Below are 12113 nucleotides of genomic sequence, written 5' to 3' on the forward strand. Positions count from 1 at the left end.
ATTTGTTTCATAAGAGGATGATCAACAACAAAGAGGAAATATGCTGATACAAAATCAGATCCAAATACTTGAAAAACTTTCAGATACTATTGTCTCCATCACATCCATACTCCATAATAAACCATTCACCTCATTCCACTCCATATTTTCCATTTTCATTCACATACACTTTCCATCTCTTTTTGTCCATTCATAACCCACCAATAAAAGCAAAAGGCTCATTCACATGCTTATTGCCCATTGTCATTTCTGTTCTCCATTGCCATTTTCCATTTTTACTTTCCATTCCTTGTCATTTTCATTCCGCAAATAAGCCCTGCTTCAATGCAAATTATTGAGTCCATAGTCCTTTGAGTCTAAGTTCTTTGTAAAAACAACTTGAGACTTGCATGCCTTAATGGCAAGTCCTCATGCTGACAAACAAGGGAATACATTAATGTCCCTTGTTCATTAGATCTTCTAGGTGACTCGACATCAGCAAATTCATTCGTACCTAGCAAGATGTGTTTGGGCATCTTGACTCTCATTGACATCAATGGTGAGAGTACTCGTGTTGACTAGTGGCATCCATTAATGGCCACTAAGCCAACAATTTCCTACTATGTTCGACATCAGAACATCTTTTCACATAGTAGGAGTTGTGCCAATGAGTTTTGAAGACACGAAGACTATTATTTTCAGCATTTTGGAGCAGATTCAGCAAGTTTTAGTAGAAGCAATAAAAAGCCATCTTATCTCTCTATCCATGACTCCTCTTGTTCAGCCACTTGAAGAAGAATATGATCAAAAGTTTTCAGCCACCACACACATACAACTCATCCATTCCAAAGGGTAAGTAAAGGTACGGCATTTTCTAACTTTTAACCATAAAATTCCATAAAAAGCTAGAATGATACTTGTTGGAAAAACATTTCTCTTCCTCATTGCATAAAATTGCCAATACCATCAGTTGGGGGGGGGGAAATACATTCATATTCATATCTTTCCATGTCCATAACATATTCAAGAGCTCACATACTTCCAACATATATTAATTATTACATTGCTATTATGAGCATACAATGGCTTTTGAAAAAGTGCTTAAAGGATAAATTGGATATAAACAAAATCATGGTTGTCACACAAGAACCAACCATCATGCAATCCAATAAAGATATACTTTGCAACAATAATCAAAATATCATTATGCAAAGTTCAAAGATCAAAATAGAAGGCAACAAAAAAAAAAAAAAAAAAATGGTTGTAACACAAGAACCAACCATGTTGCAATTCAAGTAAAACACTTTGTAGAAATATGAAGTTATCAAATGATATCATGCAAAGTTAAGCCAAAGCTCAAGGATCAAAAGAGTCAATGTAATATATGTTGCATGAGGACATGTAATAGCTTCAGTTGGGGGGTATGTTGAGTCTTGAAAATGTCATTCATTTCCATTACACTTTCACTATTATGTCCATTATATCACCTCCATTTCACCTCAATTTCACTACTATGTCACCACATTCATCCAACTTTCATTGTCATTGGGCTACCTTTATGTTTTTCCAATATTTATTATTTCTAAGCCTTTTAAGTGAATTTGTGGTTAAACATTAGAAAATAATGTACATATGCTTATACCTAACAAATGGGTTGAGTTTGTTGACATGTGTAGGTTGAAAGGAGACTTCTAGAAGACCCTTATGTGGCACTCTAAGGCCAAATTCGAATTTGGTTGGAAAGAATCATGGGATCATGAGGATATGTGTTACATCTCCTAATTGTATTGTAACTCTAAAAGACATGTGTCTTATCAGTTCCTATTTTGATTAGGACTCTAGAGGTAGAGGGAGAGATTCATGGATTATCATTAATGAGAAGGCTCTCATCTTTTTGTATAAATAGGAGGTCTCTCTCCTTCATTAGTTAGTCTCTTTTTAGTCTCTCTTTAGTCTTTCCTTTAGTCTTTTCTTAGTCCTTTTAGTTTGTTAGTCCCATGGCTTTTGAAAGCTTTGGAGAGCTTTGTTGTACTTTTCACTTTTGAAGAAATTGAATAAAGCTTTGATGTTCTCAACATGGAAGGAGATGTGAAGTAGATGTCATGGAGCATATTAGGATGTAAGTAGATTAGATTTCATTTTGTAAATATTGCTTTGTAGAATGTAAGGTAGATTAGATTTCCATTCATGCAATTTTAATTTATGCAAGTGTGTTTAATTTTGCTTTGATTTCATAGGTAGAAGGGGGCCCCTGCCTTGTACAGTTTGAATTATTGCATTTTATTTTCTCCCGGGATTGTGTGTGTTGTATTTGCTTTAATATCTAATGGTAGTTGCAGTGGTCTTATTCATAGTGCTTCCCTTTTTACTTTGTTTTTATAGCTGATTTTTAGTCTTATTTCTCAAAGTTCTGCTAACACATGAATGATCTTTTATCATAAATTGTTATCTTTTAAAGATCAGAATACCACTAACTTGCAGCTGGCTTTGAGTGCTTTTTAGACTATTCTTTCACTACTTTCTAATCATACTTTGCATAGTACATATGGCTGAAGTAGAGAGTTAGAAAGAGCAAAACGTTATCACTAGTCTTTAAAGTAGATTTTCTCATTTTTAATCACTTTTCTAATTCAACTTAAGCTACTTTCTTTCCGTGTTTTACACAATACATGTGTTTGAAGCAGCGAGTTAGAGAGAGATAATCTTTATCTTTGGTTTTAAAAGTGATTTTCTTATTTTCTTTTATTTGCAGCAATATGAATAGAGACTAATGGCATTAGAATGTGGTCATTTACTTTCAAGTCATTTCAAGTTCTTTGCTGTCAGTTTCATTTCAAGTTATTTCTTTCAAGCTCTTTCTTTGCAAGTTTAAAGTTTGATTACTTTCTAGACTTATTTCTAACTACTTCTTAATCATGCTTAACATAGTACTATATGTTGAAAGCAGGGAGTTAGGAAGAGTTGAACATTATAACTGGTCTTTAAAGTGGTTTTTCTTACTTGTCACCTTAGAGCTTGATTACTTTTTAGACTTATTTCTGACTACTTCTTAATCATGCTAAACATAGTACTATATGTTGAAAGCAGAGAATTAGGAAGAGTTGAACATAAACTATAAAACAACGAAGTAAGAAAGAGGTTAACTAAGCACATATAGTGCACCACACTTCATTAGTTTACGATACCCGGATTGATAATTTATGTAGAGAAATTTAAGACATTAAATTGACTAAACAATCTTCCCTGTTATTAACCTATCAACTCAATCTAAACATAAAAATCCTTTCTAATCATCGTCAGTGACCTAAGTAACCAGCAAGATTTTGATCTACTCAATCAGAAATTATTTTGCAAAGACATAAAAAGCAAATAACAGTACACAAAGGAAGCCTTGGAACTTGGGTTAGGCCCAACCCCAAGAGATATAGGCTCCTAAGAAAAACTCAAAACTGATGCTAAATAAAGCTGCTCTTCTTTACTCAAAAAATAACCATGTCACAAGAAAGTTATACAGCAACAGCTACGAAAATGAGCTGAGAAAATGACAACACTATAGTGCAAAAGACAACAGTTCAAAAAGTAACCTACAAAGGTTGAAAGCCTTCCTATTTATGCACTATGAGGGTCTTCAGCAGCCCTCCTTAACTCAAGGGGCTTGGCTGTTCAAACTGCCAGTAAACAGTCACTTTTCACAAAACTGCTCGGCTGCCTTTGGGATTCGTTTTGATGGCCTGCTGAACTCCGAGCTAAGGGTGGAGATTTCGAGGAAGGGGCCATTTAAGGCAGGAGACACCCTTCCTACGAATCCTCACCCTTGTTCCTTCATGCTTGGCTGTCATCTGGCTCATAATTGCTTGGCCTTGTTCCAAAATTTGTCCAAAAACCTGAAATAACCATGTATTAGCCTTCTTGGTAAAGTGACCTTCCTCATTCGTGCAACTAACATAAATATACTCAAAAAACATGCATAAACTATGAAAAATGGTGGATTGATCAAGAACAGTTAGGCAAAATGAGCCCAATAAGTTACCCAATTCGGGGCTCATCATCACCCCCCTGCTAAATGGGTTGCTCATCCTCTGAGAAACTAATCCAGCTCATCATCCTTGATAGCTTTGACTGCTTCTCTCATGTTCCATGCCTCTGCAGTGATGTCTTCTTCCCATTCGTGAAATCCTGCTTTTCTTTCCACTTCCTCCCACTGTCTGTTTTCCTCCTCTTCCTTAACTCCTTCTAGCAATCCCAAAAGCAAGGGAGGACTGAATTTCAGGCCGATCCAATTGGCCTGCAGATTTTGCATTGACTGTTTGTAGAGGGGTACCCTTGCCAAGGCCTCCCTCATCCTGGTTGGAGAGTGGTATTCTCTTATCTTCAAGCTGTGGGGCAGTGTGTTCCACCGCCTTGTGCAGGCATGAAGGCAGTTATCCCCCAATAGTCTCTCCATTTCCTCAAAGTGGGCAATATCTTGAGCCTGTTGCTCAGTGTAATCTGGTAAATCCTAAGGGTTGTTGGCCAAGTGCTGGTGGGTGCTTATGAACGCTGAGAGATCCTCCGACTCTGCTCTGATCATTAGTGGCTCACTGAGTTCCCTGCTCATAATATTTCGGACCTCTGCTGCTCTTTTTTTCTCTTGATTCATCCAAGAGGCCATGGCCATAAGTTGTACGTCTCCTATCACAGCGTTGGGATCCCACAAATTCATATTTGGAAGGGCTAAGTTGTGCAAATAAAACTCTGATAATTTAGCCTTGTCCTCTAATGAGCTGCTGGAACATAAAGCCATAAATTGATGATAGTTTTGAAATGGAGTAGTGCCCCTTTGGGCCAAGGTGTTAATCTGGAACTGCAACCATTGATCCTTAAGGTACAGAGCGTATGACTTGGCAAGCTTCCTACACTCTATGGCCTCTATTTCCCAGCTAGTCATGCAGGCCAGTTGGGCCTCCTTTTCTTGCACCTGCTGTTTTAGAGACTGTATCTCTTGTGCTGCTTGCCATTCCTTCTCCTGTAGCTGCCTAGTTAGTGCCCCAATTTCAGTCTGCAACCCATATCTTCTCTGCTGTCCATCAGGGGTTTCTTTTTCTATTGTGGGCTCCTCCTGTTGCTATTGTTCTCCCAAGGTGTGGGGCCTGTCATCCTTATAGTGTCCCTGTAACTATAGTTGTTGTTTAAGCAGCTCGTTTTCTTCCTGTAGCTTGGCCCTCTGAATGCTTTCCACATGCTTCATCATGGCCAATTCTCCCCTTGAATTCTTGAGTTGTTCCTCTAGGTGGCCTATATCCGCCACACCTCTGGACTTGGAAATCCTCATCCAAGTGTGAGTCCTAATTCTTTCTTCTTCTAGTGCAAAAAAGAGTGGCACCGCAAAATTGTAGGGAATGATTTTCCCAGCCTCTAACAGGTTATAGTATGAGCCCAAGCTGGGCTGGGGGCTTGGTTCCACAATGTTCTCAGCCTTTTCCTCCTCCTGTGGTGATTTAGCTGCCTTTTCTTCCAATTCTTCGGTCTCCTTTAGCCTAGCCATCGTTTCCTGTAGAACTGTCTCAGCATCCTATAAAGAGGTCTTTGTGTCCATCATTTTAATCCTTTCTTTCCAGGTGGACGTTTTCGGGCTTCCCCGTTCATAGGTGATGTATGCCTTTGAGGGATACCTTTCCTTTTGTTTATATGGGGTGAGGGGGACCTTTCCTTTTGTTTAGATGGGGTGTCCACAATCGTAATTGGCTCTTTTGACTGTGGCTGGGGTCTGCCAGTTTTTATCCGCATGCTCCTTCTTGTCTTAAAATACATGGAATGTTCCCTTTTTCACTTCCCTTTTTGATTTGGAGATGTTCTTAAGGAAGCTAGCACGGCTGCTGCCTCCCTGGCTAAAATCTCAGGTGATTTCTCCTTTTTCTGCTCTATTTCCATGCTTCCTGTAGAAATTCCTATGTCGATTGTTTTCATGCTTCTTGTAGAAACTGTTTTCATGCTTCTTGTAGAAATTGTTTCAACTGTTTCGGTATGCTTGGCTGGATGTGCCTTTCCTTTTAACTTCTGTGTGGTTGCCTTGGTTGTGCCCTCCTTTGTTTGGACTTTTTCAGTCCTCTCTGCTCTACTCTACAATCGTTTCTCCCTGGGTGTTTGTGCCATTGTTCCTCCCACAGTTTTAGGCTCAGCAACTTGGCCTTTCCCTTGTTTCTCTTCTTGTTCTTTCTGTGGTGGTCTATCCTGTGTTTCTTTACCACTGGCTTTCTCTCCTGCCTCAGTGTGTTCCCTTTCTTCACTGCTGGATGAGGTGAGTTCCTCGGCCAGAATTCGAATATCGTCATCTCTAGACATGTTGCGGAAAATCTCCCAGGAGAGGGGGACAGTGTAGGTGTGAAGGCCATCTTCCACTAAAAGCTTGATGAGCCCATGATGGGCTAGCTGATCCGGTGTCCCTTCCTTCAATTTTGTGCCACACTCAATTAATGATTGCAGAAGAAAATAGGGGATGCTTAACTTCTGTTCTGGAGGTAAATCCATCCCATGTCTGAGTTCACTCAGCAACCGGAAATGATAGTCGTAGACAATACTGAACCGCCCCTCACAGGTAATGTATTTCATGATTTGGAAACTGACTTCGCTCCAAAAAGGATGTAAGCTGGCTCTCTGGACCCCGTTCTTATCTTCTGCAAACTGTTCCTCGGGTAGGAAGAATTCTTTCTTGGCTTTTTGGCCCAATGCCCTCTCCTCTTTGCTCTAGGGTATCCCCAATGGCAGATCAGTAACTCGACTAATGAGTTCAGGGGTAAGCTTTAGGGTCAACCCTCTGAAATTCACAGTGGCCAGTGTCTTTGATTTAGGTTGTAGGGACATTAAGAATTCCTCCGTTATCTCATCGTCATGACCCTGAATTTTGTCACAAAAGGTCATCCAATTGGCACGAGTGAAGAGGTTCACCACCTAGGGATGTTCACGCAATTTTCTGGAATCCGAGGCTTCCTTCCTGATAAACCACTCTGGCGTAGTGAGAGTGCTCTATTTTATGCTCTTGAGCAGAGAGGGACTGTTATTTTATGGTTTCCTCCTTTGAACCTTAGGACAGGATCTCTCAGGTGTTTATTTTTTTACTTGCACCCAAGGAAAATTTTAAGGATGGAAAATTTTCTTGAATTTTAAAACATTGGCGAATCTCACTAATACCTAATATGCAAAATATAAAATGTTTATTGATATATTTGTAAAATTATTCAAATTTATAATGATTTTATATATAGTCTCTATATAATGTTGGCGATTTTTAAGGTAAAATGGTTTTATATTTTAAAATTTGGGCGAATAATCTTTTATAAAAATTGGAAATTGGCGAATATTTTTTGTGGAAAATCATGCAAAATTAGCCCACTGGGCGAACATTAGCCCCTAAAATTTTCCATGCTTGCACCAATTCCCTGGTTCTAATGCTTTTGCTACCCAAAACTCGGTTGTCTGTGTATAAAAGGAAGAATTAGGTTTCCACAGACAGAGTGCAGAGCTCAATTTTCATCCCTAGCATTCATACAACCATGTAAAATTCACATCCTTCATACATAGGTTAGCCCTCATAGTGCTTTATCTTTTCTACAGGAGGATTTTTCTTAACAGGAACGGTGGAGGAGAATTTTGACACAGAACCAATTGAGAAATTCCGTGAAACACACAGGTAAACTTCTATTTTCGACTCACAGGTAGACTTGTCTCTAATCCTCCAATTCAAGACAGCTCAATTCACCACTTTTTCGAAATATACCATGCATGGAAGAGTGTTTCTGAGCCTACCTCTCTCAGAACTCCAAATTCGATGAAGAAAAGTCCAGGCTTCTCTGCTCCAGAAAATTGTGCCTCACTTCCTGTAGAGCTTCTTCCTGTAGAATTCTTGCCAACTTCTGTAGGATGTTACTACACTTCTGAATGAGCATGGTACGCGGGAGAATTTTGAAACGGGCCAAAAAGCTCGGTGGAGGATGATGGGTTAACAGATTGTGGAAGCAGAGGACGCGTACTTCAACCGAGGACGTTTGCAAGTGTAAATGAATAGCGGGTAATGCGAGTCTTCAGCTGAGAATTTTTGAATTATGGCGCAATTTGTGGCGAGGGAGTGAGGTGGCCAGACCAAACCATTAGCCAACATCACGGAGATCATTTCTCTGCGTGTCCCTGACCACCATTACCTCTCCTCTACCATTAACCGCCGCCACCACTGCCAGTCCCGCCGATTTTCCTCGACTGGACACTCCACACGTGTCGGCTACACGTCTCGTTGGAAAATTCGAACGTAACTGAGCTTGTTCGGATCCCACGAAGCTATGTGACTGGTTGTGGGTGGCCAGTTGACTGGCCACCGAATTTGTTCAATCTGAACCATTTTCATAGACATGCAGTTTTCGAAATATAGTTTATGCAATTGATGAATGAGGTTAGACACTTACCTACGTGGCCATGGACGCATTATGCAGACTTCAGGACTTGGAACCACTGCTTCGCTTGCTGCTGCCTCGTGCACAGGTGCTAGAACCCATTCTTTCATTTGTTGATGCTGTATGCACGGCTTTGGAACCCGATCCTTCGATTGGCAACGTTGCATGCACAGGTTCTGTTTGGTTTCAGCTGTCGAGGATGTTTTCACGTCCAAGAGGAGCCTTTTTACATGTTCCCTTTGTTGGTTTCGGCTGCCCCTACCTCTAGAGTATGTCTTCCAGAGGGATCAGCTGCTACAGGATTCCTGTAGGATGTCCTATAGCTGCTTCTCCTCCTGGGATGCAAGCTAAACGAGCAGGGCTATATTCGCTGATGAAGAGTCTAGATGGAGCTTGAACAGGTAGAGTGTGCAAGCCTTTGCTGCTTGACTTGTCACTTGAAAATTTTTTCTGTCCATCTGAAGAAAACAGGGTTTCTTGTATGACTGTGTAGGAACACATAACCAGGTGGGTGCAATGGAGGTGGAAAGAGATGAAACAGGGGTGACATACGGTGATAGATGGAAACAGGGGTGGCTGCAGCCCTAACAAATAGATTCCAATCTTTAGATTCCCTTTCAAAATCAAATTTGGGTCGCCCGAAGGTTCTACAAGATGTTTTCTGTAGAAATACAGAACTTCCTGTAGAAAGCCCAGAACTTCCTGTAGAAGGTAGAATCTCGACCCAAATGTGATCAAACCCTAGGAAAGGTGAGTGGTTATGGAGGGAGTGTTTGTAGGGATGTCCTATAGCCTAGTACGAACCCATGTCCTCGTTTTGTGCAACCCTCTTTACCTGGAATGTATTCCCTGCAACCTGCAATTATTTTACAGAGATTAGGCTTGTTTCTTTGTTCTTCTTTTCTTCTTTTTTTTTAGAGACAACTGGGGCGCCTCCATGAGGTTTTCACCCCCACTATCTGCCCTGGGCGCCTCAGAGAGGTTTTTTCCCAAGGATCTTTTTATTCCTGGTTTTTTTTTTTTTGATGATCAAGGTGTGGGTGGAATAGAGGTAGAGCCCTGTTCCACTACCAGCACTGATTTGTCCATAGTTTCAATGAACTCCTGCCTCGAAAGGGGTTTCCTATAGATTTTCAATCGATGCCCATTGACAAGCATGGGGATGGCTTCTTCATCAATGGTCCTGATAAGGACTGAACCATTGTCATTACATTTCTCCACTGTATATAGTCCTAACCATCTTGTCCTCAGCTTCCCTTTGAAATCCTTGTATCTAGAGTCATACAGCAGCACCCAATCTCTTGGCTGGAATTGCTTTTCATTAAGGTGCCGGTCATTCCATATCTTCCTCTGGAGTTGAACTACTTCTGAGTGGAGGAGGGCCTGCATTCTTTGTTCATCTAATCCATTCAGCTGCAGTAATCTTTCACGTTGAGCATGATTGAGATCTAAGTCCAGATGAGCTGCCACTCTCAATGTGTTGTACTCGAACTCTATGGATAGCAAAGCTTTCTTCCCGTAGACTAGCTCATAAGGTGTGAAACCTGTTGTAGTTTTCTAAGTGGTGTTGTAGGCCCAGGTGGCCTCAACCAGGCGATCTGCCCAATCCTTTCTTCTGCTGCTCACCACCTTAGTCAAAATCTTTTCCAATGCTCTATTAGTGACTTCTACCTGCCAATTTGCTTGTGGATGATACTGGGTGGAAGTTCTGTGCTTGATCTTGTGATGAGCGAGCAAGTCTTCAATCAGGTTAGAGGTGAACTGGCTTCCTTGATCAGTGACTAACTCTCTTGGGTAGCCAAACTTGTAGAAGATATTTTCCCTTAAGAACTCAGCCACCTTTTCTTCTGTCGCTGCCTTGATTGCCTTTGTTTCTGCCCACTTTGTCAGGTACTCGGTGCACACAATGATGTAAGATCTTTGCTTTGAAGGAGGGTTGATAGGACCCACAAAATCCATGCCCCACTTCTCAAATGGCTTGAAGGTCACTTGAGGTTGGAGGGGCATTTCATCCCTTGGAGTCGGTTTCCCCATCCTCTGACATCGGTCACACTGGCTGATGTATCTTCTAACATCTTGATGAAGAGTAGGCCAATAGTAGCCTACCTGTAGAATTTGAAGGCAGTCCTTTTTGCTGCAAAGTGGCCTCCACAGGGTCCATTGTGACAGGTTAGGAGGATTTCAAAGACTTCCTCCTCCCTAACACAATGCCTCAAGATCTGATCTAGGCCAAGTTTAAACAGGTTGCCTCCGATCCAAGTGAAGGGAGCACTCTTCCTCACAATTTTTCTCTTCTCCTTTGAGGATAGATGCGAAGGGAACTATGCTGAGACCAAGTAATTTGCTATATCAGAAAACCATGGAAAGAGTACTGATATAGTAGACAGGTGTTCATCTAGCATATGGTCATCCACTGTCCCTTCTTCACCTACAGGCAAATCCAATCTAGACTGGAAGTCAGCAACAACATTTTCCTTACCTGGCTTGTCGGCAATAGTCAAATCGAATTGCTGCAACAAAAGTAACCATATAATGATATGAGCATTTACATCAGGCTTATTCATTAAATATCGAATCGTAGCATGATCAGTGTGTACGAATGTTTGATAACCAGTGATGTAGTGTCTGAACTTGTTTAGGGAATGGACTATAGCCAGGAACTCTTTCTCGGTTACAGAATAGTTCATCTCTGCCTTGGACAGGTTTTTGCTGACAAAGAAATGGCATAGGGTAGTTTCTCCTCAACTTGTCCTAAGGCTGCTCCTATGGCTTTGTTCAAGGCATCGGTGTGGATGTGGAAAGGTAGGGCCCAGTTTGGACCTCTCAAGATCGGGGCGGACACCATCTTACCTTTCAACTCATTCAGAGCCCCCTGACAGTCATCAATCCATTTAAACTCAACATCTTTCCCTAAGAGGCCAAACAATGGCGAGGCTAGTTTCCTGAAATCTTTAATGAATCTTCTATAATATCCTGCTAAGCCTAGAAAGCTTCGAACATCTCTTACCTTTTGAGGAGGTGGAACCTTTTGGATGATAACAATTTTGTTAGGATCCACCTGTAATCCTTGCTGAGAAATGGTATGACCTAACACGGTCCCTTCAGTCCTCAGGAATTCACATTTTTCAGGACTGAGGGACAGGTTCATCTCCATGCACTTCTTTAAAACTTTTCCCAGGTGGACAAAGCTTCTTGGAAGTTAGACCCAAAAGGAGTAAAGTCATCCATATAGATTTCCACCGAATCATGAACCAGCTCAGAAAATATGCTCAATACTGCTCTCTGGAAAGTGGCAGGAGCGTTGCATAGCCCAAAGGGAAGGACCCGATAGGCAAAGGTACCCCATGGACAAGTGAAGGTGGTCTTATCTTGGTCCTCTGGGCTTATTTGGATCTGATTATACCCACTGAACTCATCTAGGAAAGAGAAGAGCTTCTTCCCTGCCAGTCCATCCAACACTTGATCTATGAAAGGCAAAGGGAAATGGTCTTTCTTGGTGGCTTTTTTAAGTTCTCTGTAATCTACACAGATTCTCCACTTCCCATTTTTCTTGGGTACAAGCACCAGAGGAGAAACCCATTCACTGTCCGAGATGGGGTAGATGAATCCTGCATCCAACAACTTTTACAATTCTTCTTTAACGATGTCCTTAAGGGCTGGATTCATTCTCCTCTGAGGTTTCCTGACTGGTTTACAATCCTCTTTAATGTAAAT

Source organism: Pinus tabuliformis, chromosome 1_1 (assembly GCF_031772625.1).
Source record: "Pinus tabuliformis cultivar Carrire ecotype Pingquan chromosome 1_1, CPIR1, whole genome shotgun sequence".
NCBI classification, from domain to species: domain Eukaryota; kingdom Viridiplantae; phylum Streptophyta; class Pinopsida; order Pinales; family Pinaceae; genus Pinus; species Pinus tabuliformis.